General features: G+C 44.5%; 1 protein-coding gene across 1 annotated transcript in view; it reads left to right on the forward strand.

Moving 5' to 3' along the window:
- STXBP4 (syntaxin binding protein 4) overlaps positions 1-18,534 on the forward strand; it is a 136,031-nt gene that overhangs the window by 107,854 nt on the left and 9,643 nt on the right. The window lies entirely within an intron of this gene.

Consider the following 18,534-nt stretch of genomic DNA (forward strand, 5'->3'; position numbering starts at 1 on the left):
TATATCGACCCAAACCTGTCTGAAGTCCATATCGTGATATCAGTTTCATAATTTTTGACTTGGCAATATACCGTATTTTTCGCTCTAAAAGACGCACCGGCCCACAAGACGCACCTAGTTTTTGGAGGAGGAAAACAAGAAAAAAAATATTCTGAATCTCAGAAGCCAGAACAGCAAGAGGGATTGCTGTGCAGTGAAAGCAGCAATCTCTCTTGCTGTTCTGGCTTCTGGGATAGCTGCGCAGCCTGCATTCGCTCCATAAGACGCACACACATTTCCCCTTACTTTTTAGGAGGGAAAAAGTGAGTCTTATAGAGCAAAAAATACAGTATCTCAAATTATGACATTTTTGTCTGTGTGTGTGTATGCCAATTATTTTCTCGAATCCTGCAGCCCCTGTGACCTCTGCCAGCACAGTTCTCCCCTGCCTCATGCAAGGGGTAGCGGATTGCAGGAGGGGGTGCCACAAAAAATTCACTCTGTGGGGAAAAACGTGAAGCCAGCCATAGCTCCATCCTTAGTTCAGACATCGTGATACTGTGAAGTTTAGCTATTGATATATCACGATGTTGAAAACCAGATATTGCCCAGCCCTAGTGACCAATGTGTTATCTTTCATGCAGGTAGCAAAATCAGCCTCCAGCTGAACTGCTCTCTGAATTATAACAGCAATGCATATCTGTAAAATTAAGGTGCTGAGCTGAAATGTAACTTCTTAAGTTTAAGTCGTGACAGTTCAGTCAGCGGGACTTTGGTTACCAAACTGTTGGAGCACGTTCTTTGAAACACCAAACCATTGGAAACACAGCTCTAGTCTGTTCCTTTGAAGCACCAAGATAAAAACTAATTGAATAATATCTTGCTGGGTTCTATGATTGTGGTGGTGGTTTTTTTTTGTAATATACCGATAGTATAGTCAAAGCAATTTTCTCATGGGGAGACACGAAATCGGAGGGCTAAACACTCCAGTCACATCAATAACAGCTGTGCTAGAATAAAATTGGAATTATGACGTATCGTGAGTCTCACTGCCAGATGTGAGGTGCTTTTAAGATCCTTGGCATAACCTGATATCCTAGTTGACCCAGCCTCTCTGTCCCACCTTACCCCTCCTCTAGGTGGGTCAGTATTGAGAGGGCAACTGTGCCTCATCATACACTCCAATACTGGTTGTAGGCAAGGGGTTTTGGCACCCAAATAGTGCAGGCATTGCTATAGGAGTCCAGATTTGTCCTTTCCTTAAAAATAGTGCCAGTCCAAAGCATTATGTTGCCTGAAGTGAAGCCCAAATGGTGCACACAGAGAGCACACACTACGTTGCTTCATCTGGAATAATAATAATAATAATAATAATAATAATAATAATAATAATAATTTATTATTTATACCCCGCCCATCTGGCTGAGTTTCCCCGGCCTCTCTGGGCGGCTTCCAGTCAAGTGTTAAAAACAATACAGCATTAAATATTAAAAACTTCCCTAAACAGGGCTGCCTTCAGATGTCTTTTAAAAAGAAGATAGCTGCTTATTTCCTTCACATCTGAAGGGAGGGCGTTCCACAGGGCGGGCGCCACTACCGAGAAGGCCCTCTGTCTGGTTCCCTGTAACTTCACTTCTCACAATGAGGGAACCGCCAGATGGCCCTCGGTGCTAGATCTCAGTGTCCGAGCTGAACGATCCCATTTTATTTGTAAAAGCCTTACTGCATCACTCAGACACCAATTCCTGCCTTCATCTAACACACACCCTCCCATGTTGCCAACTGAAACAGCTCACTTCACCAGATGGGCGGGGTATAAATAATAAATTGTTATTAAATTATTATTATCCTGCGTTGTAAACTCAGCCCTGATTGAAAGGTGCATTGCAGTCACAAACTTGGATATTATTCAATCTATCATTGCTATACCCTAAACTCATGAAAAATATATCTATGCCAGGCATGGCCAAAGTTGGCCCTCCAGCTGTTTTTGGGACTACATTTCCCATCATCCCTGACCACTGGTCCTGTTAGCGAGGGATGATGGGAGTTGTAGTCCCAAAACAGCTGGAGGGCCAACTTTGGCCATGCCTGATCTATGCAGTGGACAAGATCTCGAAACCAAAACAACGTAGCTAAACAAAATGGAAGGAAAACACGTGGAAGAAGCCGAAGAGCAGAACAGGTTTGCTTGGCAAAAAGAGGAAATAATGTTCCTGAGGAAGCTTGCCGAAATGAGTGCCTAAAACTCTCATCCAGCTTTTGTTTCACTCGGTAGAGAATTCCATAACACTGATGCCACCACACTAAATGCACAATTCATGGTTGACGACAATCTAACACTGTCAGGGACCACCAGATGTACATCGGTGGTGGATTTCAAAGATCAGGCCACAGTAGAGGGAAGAAATGTGGTTTTTAAACCACATTTGAACATTTTAGTGGGGCTAATAATGCTTGTCTGGATACAGCTCCAAGGCTAGGTGAAAAAAGATCACTCAGCTGCTCGGCATCTTTATTTGCTTGTTCCTATAGAAGCAGTGATGCGGGTGGCGATGTGGGTTAAACCACAGAGCCTAGGGCTTGCCGATCAGAAGGTCGGCGGTTCGGATCCCCGCAACGGGGTGAGCTCCCGTTGTTTGGTCCCTGCTCCTGCCAACCTAGCAGTTCAAAAGCACATCAAAGTGCAAGTAGATAAATAGGTACCGCTCCAGTGGGAAGGTAAACGGTGTTTCCATGCACTGCTCTGGTTCACCAGAAGCGGCTTAGTCCTGCTGGCCACATGACCCGGAAGCTGTACGCCGGCTCCCTCGGCCAATACAGCGAGATGAGCACCGCAACCCCAGAGTTGGCCACGACTGGACCTAATGGTCAGGGGTCCCTTTACCTTTACGTATAGAAGCAGTGATAGCACCTCCTGATATAATAATAGAATTGTAGAGTTGAGAGGGATCCCAAGGATCATCTAGTCCTACCTCTTGTAATACTGGAATCTGTTTGCCCAACGTGGGGCTTGAACCCACGACCCGGTAGAAGAAGTTCTTCCTAGGAGGCAGGGCTGGGGTGAGAAAAACAGAGATCTCTGCCTCTTTGCTCGCTTGCATGTTGTGTATGTGTGCCTCCCTGCCTGTCTTTCCTTTGTCATAGTCAATAACAAGGCATCACTTCAAAATGTCCAATATGCTCAGTGTTCTAATAGAAAACTCGCATCATCAAAGAAAAAAAAGGGCAAAAAGATTAAGGGAAAAATATGTATATGTGGGGAAAGTGAGACAATCTGTGCAAACGAATTACTTTTAAAGATCCCTCGTGAGATGCAAGCCAGAGCTGACATTGAGAAGATTTTGCGGTAACACACCATCTGAAACGCAATGTCAGATTTCACAAAAACTTGAAAAGGGACGATCCTCTGGGAAGTAGTTTTTTTTAAAAAAAGAAACCTGCAAAGAATTAAGATCCAGTCCTATTTCCCCATTTGTTCTTTCGTCCTCCCCCAAATTAAAGGGTTTCCTTAATCACTTTCTTTTGGGGCGGGCTGATCCTCAATGAATTTCATAGATGCAGGGCCTCTTGAGATGAATCAAATGGACTTGAAAGAGAACTGGCAGCTGTAGGAGGATCTTTAAAGAATTTCAAGTGCCGTCTTTGAAAAGACTTTGTGTCTCATCAGGGCCTGGTAGCAACTTGAAACGAGTGGCATATCTCTGGAGGGTTCTCCACATACCCCAGGACTCTCAGTGCGAGAGAAAGTTTTATGTAGGCAGCCCCACTGAAGAAAATATGTACATGCTTACCTTTGTGTGCATGGGGAAGCCAGGGGATTAGAGTGATGTGGCACCTCCACTATCCTGGTTATTTTCAGCTGTTACTGCCTTGCATTGTCTTCTTAGGATTTCTGCTTCTTAGGATGCCATTTCTAGCATCCTTCTTGCCTTCCTGAGTCTGGTACCTGTGCTTCCTTTAGCAAAGAAAGAGAGCACACATTTGGTCAGTTAAAAATGGTTTCCTGACAAACTCTGCAAAGGTCAGATTCATGTGCTTTTCCACGCAGCAGCAGCAGCAGCAGGAAGAAACAGGCAGTATGACTTCGGTTCCCAAATGGCGAATGTTTCAAAATTATTTGTATAGAAGCACCAATGTTGCTTGCTTAAGCCACACAGTCTAAACTTGGTGCATCCGGCTTAGACTGCCTTGCTAGTAGCATGTGGAATGTGTGAGAGAACAAAGAGTTTGGTAACCTTTCCTCCCAAGGTGAAATGAAGTGACCTAGCTAAGCCAGGCAGGACAGCTTACTCTGTGGTCTTAACCCCTTCATGGATATCCCACACACCTACCCACAGGCTCCCTCCATTGACTGGAATGTGACCGGCATCCTGAATGTGTGATCTGTGCCCTGCAATAACCATGGCTACAGATTACGTGTTCAGCATCTATGCATAGTGGGGGGGGGGTGAACATATAGGGCTCTATGCACAGTTGGTGACTGAAAGCCAGGGAGTAGGGTCAGCAAGTTCATTTCCGCCCTGACCTATTGAAGCAATGCAGGCATCCCACAACCCTAGTGAACTGTGACCCAGATTTCCGCAAGAAAGCCTCTGCCCGGTGACAAAGGTATCCTTTCTCTGGAGGAGAACATACTTGGAAATGCTTCTGATCAGATGATCCCATTCAATGGGCTTTGATATAACTGTTGTGTATTTAAATAGGGATTAGTGGAATGGTTGGTACTTAACCGCACTCCTGCTAATACTATAACCCTCTTGTACTGCTTGGCTGTGAATTTTCAATCCATTCTTTCGCTCTCTGGTATTTGGAAGAGCGGCAGTCATGAGGAGTTTAGAACTATTTTACCACTGGTTTCTTTCCAGAGCACAAAATTAGATACAGGAACGTGTCTTGGTTGTCATGACAATCATAATTCCCCCAAATCTCTCAATTCTTGATCTGCACTGCATCTGAATCCTCTAAACCTTATTTGGTTCTCTGCTTTGCTCCATATTGCATAGGAACTGGAGGTGGCTGTGGAATCATTATAAGTTCACACCATGCCCAAAAAAGGGGGGGGGGAGTATTTAGTTCACTGTGGGGTAAAGGGGTCCTTTAAATGTTTGGTTCAGTACCAAGTATGTAGCCAGTAGCTAGAATCTATTAATTTGGGTAGCCGTTAATTGAATGCAATAAATGCTCCAGGAGCATGGCAGCTGAATATCCCATAAGCCTGGAAGAGCATGCTGCTTAAGTTTCTATAAATATCTCTGAAGCAGAGTGGTGTAGCAGGATGAAGCGCTGCATGAGGAATCAGAGCTTAGAAGGAGCTCAACCAGCTGGTTTGTGTTGCATGCGACAGTAGAGCACATTCGATGTGGATAACAGACAGGAATGAAACATTTATACAAAGACATGCTGATGATGGGGAAAACATTTCTGATCCATGTGAGCTGGAACTGATAAAAACAATAAAACATTGAAGCATTTAAAAAAAAACAAAAACAAAAACCAGCCCATCCAGCATAATTCATAAGGTCCCTCGTGAAGTCAGATTCTATCTCTACTTGATCATCCAATTTATGGAACATTATTTTGACCGATTCACATGACAAGAGCCACACAGAAACGTCCGAAGGTAACAGCCGCACAGCTCAAACTGGCATTATGATTTCCCCGGTTCCAAGCAGTTTTGGAGGTCAGTAATGTGAGGGACGCGGGTGGCGCTGTGGGTTAAACCACAGAGCCTAGGACTTGCCGATTAGAAGGTCGGCAGTTCGAATCCCTGTGATGGGGTGAGCTCCCGTTGCTCAGTCCCTGCTCCTGCCAACCTAGCAGTTCGAAAGCACATCAAAGTGCAAGTAGATAAATAGGTACCGCTCCGGTGGGAAGGTAAACGGCGTTTCCGTGCGCTGCTCTGGTTCTCCAGAAGCAGCTTGGTCATGCTGGCCACATGACCCGGAAGCTGTACGCCTGCTCCCTCGGCCAATAAAGCGAGAGGAGCGCCACAACCCCAGAGTTGGCCACAGCTGGACCTAATGGTCAGGGGTCCCTTTACCTTTAATGTGAGGCAGAGGTGGGGAACTGAACCCAGCCAGCAGGCCAGATTATTGTCTTCCCTCAAACTCTGTGAGCCCAGTTTGACAGGTGGACAAAACTGCATAGTTCAGTAAAGATGGGCTTAGAAATGTGTCATCAGCTCCTCGTGACCTTTCTGAACCCTTTCTGAGCAGGACATACAGCTGTCATAGGATAGGTCTTCAGCATCTTAGAGAAGCCTGTGCTTTTCCTTATGTCTAGTAGAATATATTATGCAAAATAGGGATACGGGTGGCGCTGTTGTCTAAACCACGGAGCCTCTTGTGCTTGCCGATTGGAAGGTTGGTGGTTCGAATTCCTGCGACGGAGTGAGCTCCTGTTGCTCTGTCCCAACTCCTGCCAACCTAGCAGTTCAAAAGCACGCCAGTGCAAGTAGATAAATAGGTACCACTGCGACAGAAAGGTAAATGCGGTTTCCATGTGCTCTGGCTTCTGGCGTTGCGCCAGAAGCGGTTTAGTCGTGCTGGCCACAAGACCTGAAAAGCTGTCTGTGGACAAACGCCGGCTCCCTTGGCCTGAAAGTGAGATGAGCGCCGCAACCCCATAGTCACCTTTGACTGGACTTAACCATCCAGGGGTCCTTTACCTTTATGGTACCTATTATGCAAAATAAGTAAAGGACGCAAATTATGTGCAGATCATGGAAACGGGCTTTTCACGCTGTGGTTTTGGATTGTCTTAGTGGAGATTAAGGTTTCAGACATGTTGTTGTATCAGTTCTGCTCATGTATTTCCCCCCCCCCCCACACACACACACAATGGCATCCCCTATTTCTTTCTCTAAGATTTATTCTGATTTGCCCTTTCTGTAGAAAATGCAATACGTTAAAAAAAGGAAAAAAGAAGAAGTGCTGGCAACAGTCCATTTGCAAGATCTGAATAACCTGCTGACTATATTAATCTCCCACCTGGACCCACTCTAAAGAGCATGTGGGAGGGAGACAACTGCAAAGCGCACATAGTTTTGAATGGGCTATATTGCAGGCACAGCAGCAAAGAACATAGTAGCCACACCTGCACGTTTCGAAGCAAGCCACTGCAGGCAGTCTCCTCTATCCTCCTACCGCATTCAGCTTTGCCATATTGTAGCTCAGCATCATGAGACTAACTCCCCAAAGTAGGCAAGGTCTTGCTATCCTCCCACGCTCGCCCACCGCTTGCATATGTGTAAAATTTCAAAGGATTTTTGCCCCTATCAAAATTTGCTTTGCTATCTGCCTTAACGAAACAAAAAAAGCAAGCTCCAGCTCTTTCAAATACGCTGTCTACTGTCAGAGGTAGCAATGTTTTAGATGAGTATTCCTTGAAGCCACTGTTCAGAGTAACGCTTCCTGTGACCTGGAAACTGCTTTTAAAGTGAGGCCCTTTGCCAAAGAAAATGTGAGTTGAACCCCTGATATCTTAAGGGTTTTCTTTTCTACACAAACACAAGAGAGAGAGTGCTGGACCTCAGTGTCCAGGCAGAACGATGGAGGTGGAGACGCTCCTTCAGGTATACTGGACGGAGGCCGTTTAGGGCTTTGAAGGTCAGCTCCAACACTTTGAATTGTGCTCAGAAACGTACTGGGAGCCAGTGTAGGTCTTTCAAGACCGGTGTTATATGGTCTCGGCGGCTGCTCCCAGTCACCAGTCTAGCTGCTGCATTCTGGATTAGTTGTAGTTTCCGGGTCACCTTAAAAGGTAGTCAAAGCTTCAATCCCATGCACAATTTCCCACGAGTAACTCCCACTGAATGCGCTGAGGCTTACACATGAGTAAATATGCCTAAGACTGGGCTGTAAAATAACAAACCTGACAGCCTGACAGCATGCGAAACTAGGGATCCAAAGCAGCCTTAACTGACCCACAGCAAATGGATCCCGGTGCTGATTGGAATATGGCTCCCCTTTGGAATCTGCAGCCCACCAGATCACTGCAAGATGACCCAAGGCTTTTATTTCCATTTATTACCTTCCCTTCACCCTAAAGCTCCCACCTCCTTTTCACTCTGCCATAGCCCCCTTGGTGATTCTGAACACTTTATCATTTATGAACCATCTCAAAATGATTTCACAATTTCAGTAAAACCATATACAGTGGTACCTTGGTTCTCAAACGCCTTGGTACTCAAACAACATGGAACCCAAACACTGCAAACCCAGAAGTAAGTGTTCTGGTTTGTGAACTTTTTTCAGCAGCCAAACATGCTCCATTTTGAGTGTTAATAGTTGACCTCGATTATGCAAGCAGGATGAGTTTCCCAACTCGCTGAAGGACATAAGCAATAGCAAAAGGTTTACAGGAGACTGATAATTCTGCCAAAAAAGGTAAATTCTATATAATACAATCCCTTTAAAAACTTGGTTAAAGCAAGATGCAGGCCAACTGGTACTTCCATAAGAAAAAAATAACTGAATATTTCTTAATACAGTGGTACCTTGCTTCTCAAACGCCTTGGTACTCAAACAACTTGGAACCCAAACACTACAAACCTGGAAGTAAGTGTTCCAATTTGCGAACCTTTTTCGGAAGCCAAACATGCTCCATTTTGAGTGTTACACTTCCGATTTGAGTGCCACACTTCCGTTTTGAGTGTTACGTTGAGGTCTGTCTGTTCTTGCTGTTTGTTTTGAATTTTTGTTTTGCGGCTCTTTTTTTGTGACTGTGTGGAACCCAGTTTAGCTACTGGTTGGTTGGTTGGTTGATTGATTATGTGACTGCAGTACATTGTTTACTGCTTTCATTTTATGGATCAGTGGTCTCGTTAGATAGTAGAATTCATGTTAAATTGCTGTTTTAGGGGTTGTTTTTAAAAGTCTGGAACGGATTAATCCATTTTGCATTACCTTTTATGGGAAAGCGCGCCTTGGTTTTGGAACGCTTTGGTTTTGGAATGGACTTCCGGAATGGATTAAGTTTGAGAACCAAGGTACCACTGTATAGAACAAAAGAATGGATAAAAACATTGTAAAACGGTTACATATATAAAAGTTTCAAATCCAATGCAGGTTCCAACCTGGAAAGATATCTGTTGAAAAAAGAAAATCTTGATAGATACTGGAAAGACAGTAGAGGTTGTGTCTGTCTGATATGTTATGGGAGGGAGATTGAAATGGTAGCTGCCACCACACCAAAAGCCCAATTCTGACATCAGGCAGAATGGACAATCCTGTCTTCAGCTGTCCTCTCCCACAGAGCAGAGTGATCAGTTGGGTATACATATTAAGCAGTGTATACCAAGGACTGTAAATAAGCATGTATCCCATTTCATGGGAGATTCTGGTTGCAATAACTTGAAAGACCTGGAGCAACCTTATGTATCTTGAGATGCCGTTTACAATAGGTAAACAGGCTCTGCAGCGTTAGGCAAAAGAAGAGTGGAGGTTCTGTTGGTCTTCTCTGAAATCATCAGATACACAGGGTTGTCTCCTGTGCTTGTCTTACCCAGAGTAGACCCACTGAAATTAAAAGTCATGACCAACTCAAGTCCATTCATTGCATTGGGTTTACTCTGAGTGGGACCAGCACTGAACACAACTCATAGCATCTCAGTCATTCTGAACACTTCAGTTGGAATCAATGAGCCTCCTCAGCCATTTAGTCTGGTCCTAATCAGGACTCCCTTTGCCCCTCATCCCTACCAATGCTTCACCTAACTAAGGGGTGGAGAAACTATGACTCCAACTCCCATCAACCCCAGCCAGTATGACTAATGATCAGGGATGATGGGTGTTGTGGTCCAGCCAGCAACATCTGGAGGGCCAGATGTTGGCCTTCCTTAACATAGCTGCTCCAGACACCCTCTCTTCTGTTTATCACAAGAATTGGTGGTCATTGCTGCCACCGCCAGCCTTTTTTCTTTTCTTTAAGTCACTGCTTCCTTCCCTGGCATCTGGTTCTTGAGGATTCCTGGTCCATTTCCCATTCTTTCCCATAGCATTCTGTCCTTCCTTTGTTCCCTTGTTGTCCCAGGACAGCCCAGGTACCTGCACCAAGGTGGAATGGCTAATGGTCAGGTGAGCCTTCTTCATCCTCAACGGGTGTCTCCCCCTTTTTTAAAAAATCCAGAATTCTCCTGTGACCCCAGGCCAACTGCCTACCAAATAAACAGAAGTTATTAAAAGACATGTTGATTTTTAAGGTCAAGCCATCTGGTTTTGATTGTAGAAATAAGTAACTTCCCAAGCTGTCGGCGTGTTCTGGGTCCCTTCAAATTGTCTCTGCCAGCTGCTCCTGAGAGAGATTTACTGTACTTGCTTCGCTTTTTGTTCTTTTGCTTTCTTTGGACCTTACATCCCCCTGCAAATCTGGAAAGCAGAAACATTGCGATGAAGACGAAAGTGATTTAATCCTGCGAAGGGTAGCAAAACCATCCCATCTCTTGCTTTTTCATAAGGCAATACTATGTTTGTTTATCACTTTTGGATCTCACCCTTTCTCCCAGGAGCTTAGAGCTCTTCCATAAAACGCTCCATAGCACTAAGAGCCAAACTACCCAGTTGTTGTGCAACTCTTGCTGAATAATATTTCTGTAGTCTGCAGGAGATGCACTACATGTTTCAATGATCCCGCCCATCAAGCTCCTTTTGTACGGAAACTTCCCATGTAACACGTAACACATACTGTATTTTTCGCTCTATAGGACGCACTTTTTCCCTTCCAAAAATGAAGGGGAAATGTGTGTGTGTCCTATGGAGCGAATGCAGGCTTTCCCTGAAGCCTGGAGAGCGAGAGGGGTCGGTGTGCACCAACCCCTCTCGCTCCCTGGGCTTCAGGCAGCTATCCGCAAGCCTTCAGAACATGGCGGGAGTTCCCGTTCCCAGCCCCGCAAGCTCCGGGAGCGGCGGCGAGGTTGCGCGCAATCTTGCCGCCGCTCCTGGACCTGTTTTGGGGGCTGGGGTCGGGAGAAGCTCAGGCTTCCCCCGCCCCAGCCCCGCGGCTAAAAATGAAGCCAAGACAGCAAGCGGGATCCATCCCGCTCGCTGTCTTGGCTTCTGCCAAAGGCGCGCAGCCTCTCCTGGCTGGAGAGGTTGCGCGTGGCTAAAGAGGAAGCCAAGACAGCCAGCGGGATGGATTTTTTCCCTTTATTTCCCCCCAAAAAACTAGGTGCGTCCTATGGTCCGGTGCGCCCTATGGAGCGAAAAATACAGTAAGCCTTCCTGACATTTAGGGTGACATTCAGTATGCTCCTCAGACTGGACCCACTGAAGTTAATGGACATGACTAACTTGCGGTCATTGATTTTCATGGGTGGGATTCATCTATGTTGTTGTGTGCATGGAACAAGGTCTGCTCACACAACAGGACTTCTTCTTCCCCTGCAACCCATAAATCTGCTCTGGCAGGTTGGGGGGAAACTCCAGAGCTGGTCTAGGGACTGCACAGGGAGGAAGGCTTGTTGAGGAAGCAGACCTTGTTCCCCACATGCGTGCCACACTTGAATTGCACCCTGTGGGTCTGCTCTGAGTAGGACTTCGTTGACTACAACCCTTGGTTTTCTTTTTCTTTTTTTGAAGTAATTTTTATTTGGTTTTGCAAACATGAAATTATAACAATACAAAATACATCTCCATACTTAGAGATTCCTCCAAATCTCTGAACTTCTCACCTTCCCTTCCATGGGTCCTATTGTCAACCTTTTCAACTGCATATTATTCAATAATCCATATTTTAAGTCACTCCATTTTGTCCATAATATTTGCCACATTACAAATGTTATTGCAATCCTGCTAATGTTTTCATCTGCTTACAGTGGTCTCCCAGATAAGTTACAAATTTCCCCCATTCTTTCTTGAAGTTTTTGTCTTCTTGGTTCCTGAGCTTTCCGGACAGTTTTGCCATCTTAGCATATTCCAGCAGCTTAATTTGCCATTTTTCTCTGGTAGGGGCTAATAACATCCGTGCAGCTGTCGTCACCTACATTAAAAGTCTTTTCTGCTCCTTTGGAATATCGGTACCTATAATTCCTAATAGAAAAGCTTCTGGTTTTTTTATAAAAAATATTTCAAACATTTCTTTCAATTCATTATATATCATTTCCCAGAATGCTTTTATTACCTTCCACATCCACCACATATGATAAAAGTGCCTTCTTTTTCTTTACTTTTCCAGCAGGTATTTGTACTTGTCTTGTACATTTATGCTAATTTACTAGGAGTCAGGTACATCATTTTCATATAATTTTATTTCAGCATACAGTATGCCAAGAAGATAACCCTTAGTTTTCTAGAAGGAAGGAGGGTTTCATATTGCTTTACATTTGCCCATAGATAGGTGCACAGAGAGCATTTAAATATGCAATGCAAATCTATATAGTCTGACTAGCTCTATGCCACATGATCCCATTGATTTTGCAGCTCAGTCCTAGGCTTGGGGGCGATGTGGTGCCCCAGCCTTGGTTTTCTGCTTGAGAGCAGGCATCATTCTCTACCAAGCTCCGATAGCGTGTGCCGTGATGCTCACCGAGGCGCAAATCGGGTTGGCGTTTTGTGAAGCATCAAAACACTGTAGCACTGCAGCAAGTTAAGTATTACTAGCAAACCCAGCGTTTGACTTACAGAAAATTAACAGTGTAGCAAAGGACACTTGCTAGCTAAAGACTGGGTTTCGGGATGTGTGCTTCAGGAGAAATAAAACAGTTCAGTTTCTAGCTATTCAGCTTTAGCAGAAACCTTGGTCGATCTCGACTTACTCCTTTGGTCCGTACACGAAAGCCAAACATGATCAGTTAGACTTCGTTTAGTCTTCAGGATTTTCTTCCTCCCGATTCTCTGGTTCGCTTTTGCTAATGTAAAATCACCGTGCTGTGCTTTTTCTGCATGTTGAACTTTCCTTCTGAATTTCCCATGTGTTGGAGAATTTTAGCTTTTTAGAGACACAGCTTTGCCACATTTGAGCCTCCACTAAATCCCTTTTTTCTTTTTCTTTTTTGTCATTCCTTTTTCCTCTCTTGGCATACTTCAGGCATGGCCAAACTTGGCCCTCCAGCTGCTTTGGGACTACAACTCCCATCATCTCTAGCTAACAGAATCAGTGGTCAGGGATGATGGGAATTGTAGTCCCAAAATAGCTGGAGGGCCAAGTTTGGCCATGCCTGGCATACTTGATAGATGGTCTCACGATAGACGTGACTTCGATGCAAATACATCGACACCTTAACTGGCAGAAAAAGATATTTTTCAAAAAATCCCTAAGCCCCGGGGGTCACAATTTGATCAAAAACCTGACTTTCGGCAATTGACTCAGAAATGGTGCCAATTTCGGCAAATACATTTGGGATTAATACAATAATAATTTTATTGTTTATACCCTGCCCATTTGGCTGGGTTTCCCCAGCCACTCTAGGCGGCTTACAGCACATATCAAAACATATATGGCAAATGAAAACGCAGGATAAGCATTGCATCGCAGTGTGGCTTGTCACATAAAAAATATTTATCAGAGCCAGTTCTTGGAGTCAGTAGCTGGAGGGTTTGCCATCTTGTTTTTTTCTGTTATAGTCTGAACTCTTTGGTGCAAGCTTATTTCATTTTCTGAAATACAAACATTTGCCTCTGGGCTTCATCCCTCGTTGCTTCTTACAGTCCATTGTTGGCAAATACTTGACAATATACAGAACCATAAGATGTACATCTGCTTCGGTGCCCAGATGCCTATGCAGAAGTGATAGCCCATAATAGTCCCATGCAGGACTCGACCATCAATTCCCTTGTTTCACTTTTCAGAAGCCGTATTGTCGTGCATTTGCCTGCAGCAGGAAACCTGTTGCTTTTTCTGATCTTTCCAATATTTTTTTTTCTTCTAACTTCACTGTAGCAGAGGATTTGATGAACTTATTTGTAAATTTTGACAGCAAAGCAGACCTTATGCTTAAATTAACCTCTGAAAAACAAGGCCTTTGAAAATCCACCCGGTGCTTCAAATAGGTCTGTTGATTGTTCCGGTTATTGCCTCTGCTCAGACTGATATTTTCCCAAAGCATGTTGTTAAATGGAAAACATTTTAATTTGTTTTTGCTCGGGGAGGGGAGGGTATTTACATGTCGGAATTTCTATTTGTCTCTGTCCAAAGCTCTCTGGATTTCCCATTCAGTTCCCTGATATCTCCAGTCACAAAGACCTCAGGTAACAAAATGATTCGGAAAGGCACTTCCCGGGAGTCAGAAATTTATTTGATGGGATTGTTAAATGTGTCTTTGCCTCTTAATAAGCAGGGTTTTTTTTTTTTTTTTTAAAAAAGCAAAATGCCTCTGCTGTGGGGACTAATAAGGAGGAGTTTAACCCTTTTCTCTCCCACTGCAGCCCTAAGAAATATCACTCATCAGATGTTAGTATTTCATTGAGTGGAACTCCAGCTTCTGAAGAGGAGCACAAGGGAGAAAAGGGTTAAATTCTCCCCTGCACATCAGCTTGGATTCTATTAAATTATCAGTGCCCCCCCCCCCGATGCAATTTGCATTTTAAATGTGTGGACATGCATTTAACCATCCGCAACCTTTGGAGAGACTCTCAGTTAAAGTAGAAAACAGTGGGCTAGCTGGACCCGTGACAGATTTGCACATTTCTAAAACACGTCCTCCCACTAAATGCAACTTTAGAGGGAAAATTTGAACCCTCCCTCCTCACACCCATGCATGCACACATCCTCACCACCCCAGACTAGCCCTCTTCACTGATGCTCCCCACATGCATGTCCCGGAGGACGTATTTCCAATATCACAATGTTCCCCCCAAAACAGTAAATCTGGGATTATCTCATTGGACTGATTATGTCAAAGCTCTTTAGCCACAGCACTCTCAGGGGGCTATAAATAAGTGGCAAGGCAGGCGGTAATCATTTCTGTGTGTAAGCCGTCTCTGCTATATTGTGTGGCTGGGTCCGTGATGTTGGGTGGACTTAGGGTTGACCTGTAAGCATTTGCTTTCCAGTGAAGAGGCAGGATCAGGGTGGAAGAGACAAAAGGCCCCGAGCCAAAGTACTGCAGAGGACACACACCTGTAGCTCCATGTGCACTAAGGTTTCATCCAAGCTAATGGCAAAAGTTCTTCAAATGTGCTAAAATTCAGCAAGCTTATGTACGCATGTGTGTGTGTCCTCCATTAGGAGTTTCTGACCAGTCGAATGCACCGGCTGCCTGAGACAAACGATTCACCTTTATTTCAAATGACAGCCATAGCAGCTCTGGTGGGCAGTTTGTTTGTTTTTTAAAGTAATTTTTATTAGCAATTTCAGCATGACAAAATTTCAAAACATATCCTATTCATTATTTCCCCCCTTTTTTTCAAACCCCCATCAAACCCTCCCTCCCCCCGAGACTTCCCTCAGCTCCTCTTTCTGATTTCTCAACACATGCTATTCTCTACATGTTATAAAATTGTACATATCCTTACATTATCTATCTATCATGTTATCAACCAATAAATTTGTGTGTGTTTATTCAAAACCTGCCAAGGAGTCTAGTTCATTTTGTTGTCTTTTTAGGTAATTTGTAAAAAGTTCCCATTCTTACTTAAAGTCACAGTTGTCCCCGTTTGTATGTCAATTTAGCCAGTTCTGCATAACTCATCAATTTTTCTTGCCACTGTTCTTTCGTTGGAATTTCCTCGTTCTTTCATCCTTGTGCTATCAAGACTCTTGCCGCTGTTGTAGCATACATAAATAAGTTTTTTTAATTTTTTCTTGGCAGGTCTTGTCCTAGAATCCCTAACAGAAATGCTTCTGGGGTTTTTTTTACAGATGTCATTTTAAACATTTTTTTTCCAGTTCATTGTATATCATTTCCCAAAATTTTTTCATTTCTCTACATTTCCAGCAGTGGTGGGCAGTTTGATATGTAATAATGGCACCATCTTCTTTTCCCTCTCTCTCTCTCTCTTTCTCTGAGAGTGGCAGATGAGGTGACGCTGGCAAGCCAGTCAGTCCCTGAGGCAGAGGTGCTCGCCCTGCTTTTCATTTTTGTTTTTCCCCTTCTGCTACACCCTATCTTCTGCCTATCGAATCATAACCACAATATTACACTCTAATTATTTCTGCTGCTCATATCTCAAATCCTGCTTGCGAGTTCATCATACTATAATATTTCTTTAAGTTGTCCAAAAAGGGCATCCACTCTTCCATAAAACCTTCATCATTAGATTCTCATAATTTTGCTGTTAATTTTAGCAGTTCTGCATAGTCCATTATCTTACTTATCCATTCTTCTTGGGTGGAAACTACTTCTCCCTTCCATATAAAAAATCCTAGCTGCTATTGTTGCATACATAAACAACGTTAGCATGGTGGGGGAGATTTCTGCCCCTATAATCCCTAACAGAAACGCTTCGGACTTTTTAAATATACTCATTTTTAACATCTTTTTTATTTCATCTTGTAACATTTCCCAAAATACCCTCACATTCTTGCAATTCCACCACCTATAAAAAAAGATTCATCTAGCTGTTTGCATTTCCAGTGATGGATATGTAATTTGTTAGATAATTAGATAATTTGTTAGGTGTTAAGTAGCATCTATACAGTGGTACCTCTGGTTACATACTTAATTCATTCCGGAGGTCCATTCTTAACCTGAAACTGTTCTTAAGCTGAAGCACCACTTTAGCTAATGGGGCCTCCCACTGCCGCTGTGCCACCGCCGCGCAATTTCTGTTCTCATCCTGAAGCAAAGTTTTTTACCCGACATACTATTTCTGGGTTAGCGGAGTCTGTAACCTGAAGCATATGTAACCTGAAGTGTATGCCACCCGAGGTACCACTGTACATCATTTTCATATAATTTTCCTTTAAAGCATAAAGGTAAAGGTAAAGGAACCCCTGACCATTAGGTCCAGTCGTGACCGACTCTAGGGTTGCGGTGCTCATCTCGCTTTATTGGCCAAGGGAGCTGATGTACAGCTTCCGGGTCATGTGGCCAGCATGACTAAGCCGCTTCTGGCGAACCAAAGCAGCACACGGAAATGCCATTTACCTTCCCGCCAGAGCAGTACCTATTTATCTACTTGCAACTGCTAGGTTGGCAGGAGCAGGGACCGAGCAGCAGGCACTCACCTCGTTGCAGGGATTCAAACCGCCGACCTTCTGATCGGCAAATCCTAGGCTCTGTGGTTTAACCCACAGCGCCACAAGCAGTAAATTCCATATGTGCTTTCCACAGCTTTTTCCATACACTCAGAGGCAGAGGTGCTGTCTTGCAACCAGAATTGGGGAGGGAGGCAATCAGGGGTGGAGGAAAGGGGGCAGCGGGGGCGGGCCACCCCCGGGTGTCACCACTGAGGGGGGTGACCAAATGCCGGGTGGCACTCACCACAGGGCCTGCACCATGCCCGAGCCAAGCATCTCTCCTGCGAGTGATGCGGTGGGCTTGGGCGCCCACAGGCTCCGCACTGCCCCAAACGGTCTGCCCACTGCCCCACCCCCAGCTGTAGGTCATCTGAGTGGGAGGAGGCAGGCAGACTCCTCGGAGGCCCCACGGAGTGTCCTGTCCCAGCTGGCCCGGCCCTGGGGCGCAGAGCATGCGCGCTGCCCCATGCGCCCGATCCGCTTGTTCCTCCGCTGGAGACGATTCATGCACAACATCTCACCCTCAGGAAAAGGCTGAGCGGGGAGCCTGGCATAGTGTGGCCTCCTCTCACACCGAGGAGGAGCCAACCATTGAACCGCATTGTGCTTGGCCTCCCCTGTCCCCTCAACAGGCCCGGCCCCCTGTCAGCAAATATTGAGGGGGTCAAAGACCCCTCCATCCCTAAGAGTTGGCACACCTGACCTGAGGTCCCTTTTCCACCTAATGACTGCTCTGAGCACTGATAGGGCCCCTCTTCATCAATCCAAACAAAACAAGGGAGGAACCTTTCTAGATCTTTAAGGGAAGATGTCCGAACTAAGCCTCGGATTTAGTGCAGTAGCACCGCTGTGATACAGAACACGGACAGTACATCCATAGCTTTTGAAATATTATGGCTGGTATTTAAGCCCACTGCATGCCAAGCCCTGATCCTCATAGTGATATGATTAGATATTTGCAGCTTACGGTAATGCCCTGAAGCTACGAGATGAATGATTTTTGCCTTTGGCTATTACAGCGTTTTAAGTTCTCAGTTGTGCTTCTGTTAATTGTTACCCTATTCGAATGATGACAGTTGATGTAACAGGGTTTTTTTCTGATTTGTTTATTTGTCAGCAGCTTTTGAGTATTTATTGGATACGAAGGTGAGATTAAAATGTTCTAAAATGAATAAAAATAGAGAAATGTAAACAAACGAAAATATGTGGTGAAGACAGACATAACGTTCAAAGACAGAAATAACGTTCGAAGGCAGACATAATGTTCTAAGTGTGATTTGAAATGAAGGAGTGCTGAATATTACACACACTCTTTTGCAGGGTCATTTGCCTCTGAAAAGTCGGTTGGGGAAAGGAATATTTATCGACTTTCAGAAGGGGGCTGAACTTAACTGAAATTTCAGTTTTATCTTAAATACGAGGTTGCCATCACTCCCA

The sequence above is a fragment of the Podarcis erhardii genome (assembly GCF_964252035.2).
Source record: "Podarcis erhardii genome assembly, chromosome: 2".
Lineage (NCBI taxonomy): Eukaryota > Metazoa > Chordata > Lepidosauria > Squamata > Lacertidae > Podarcis > Podarcis erhardii.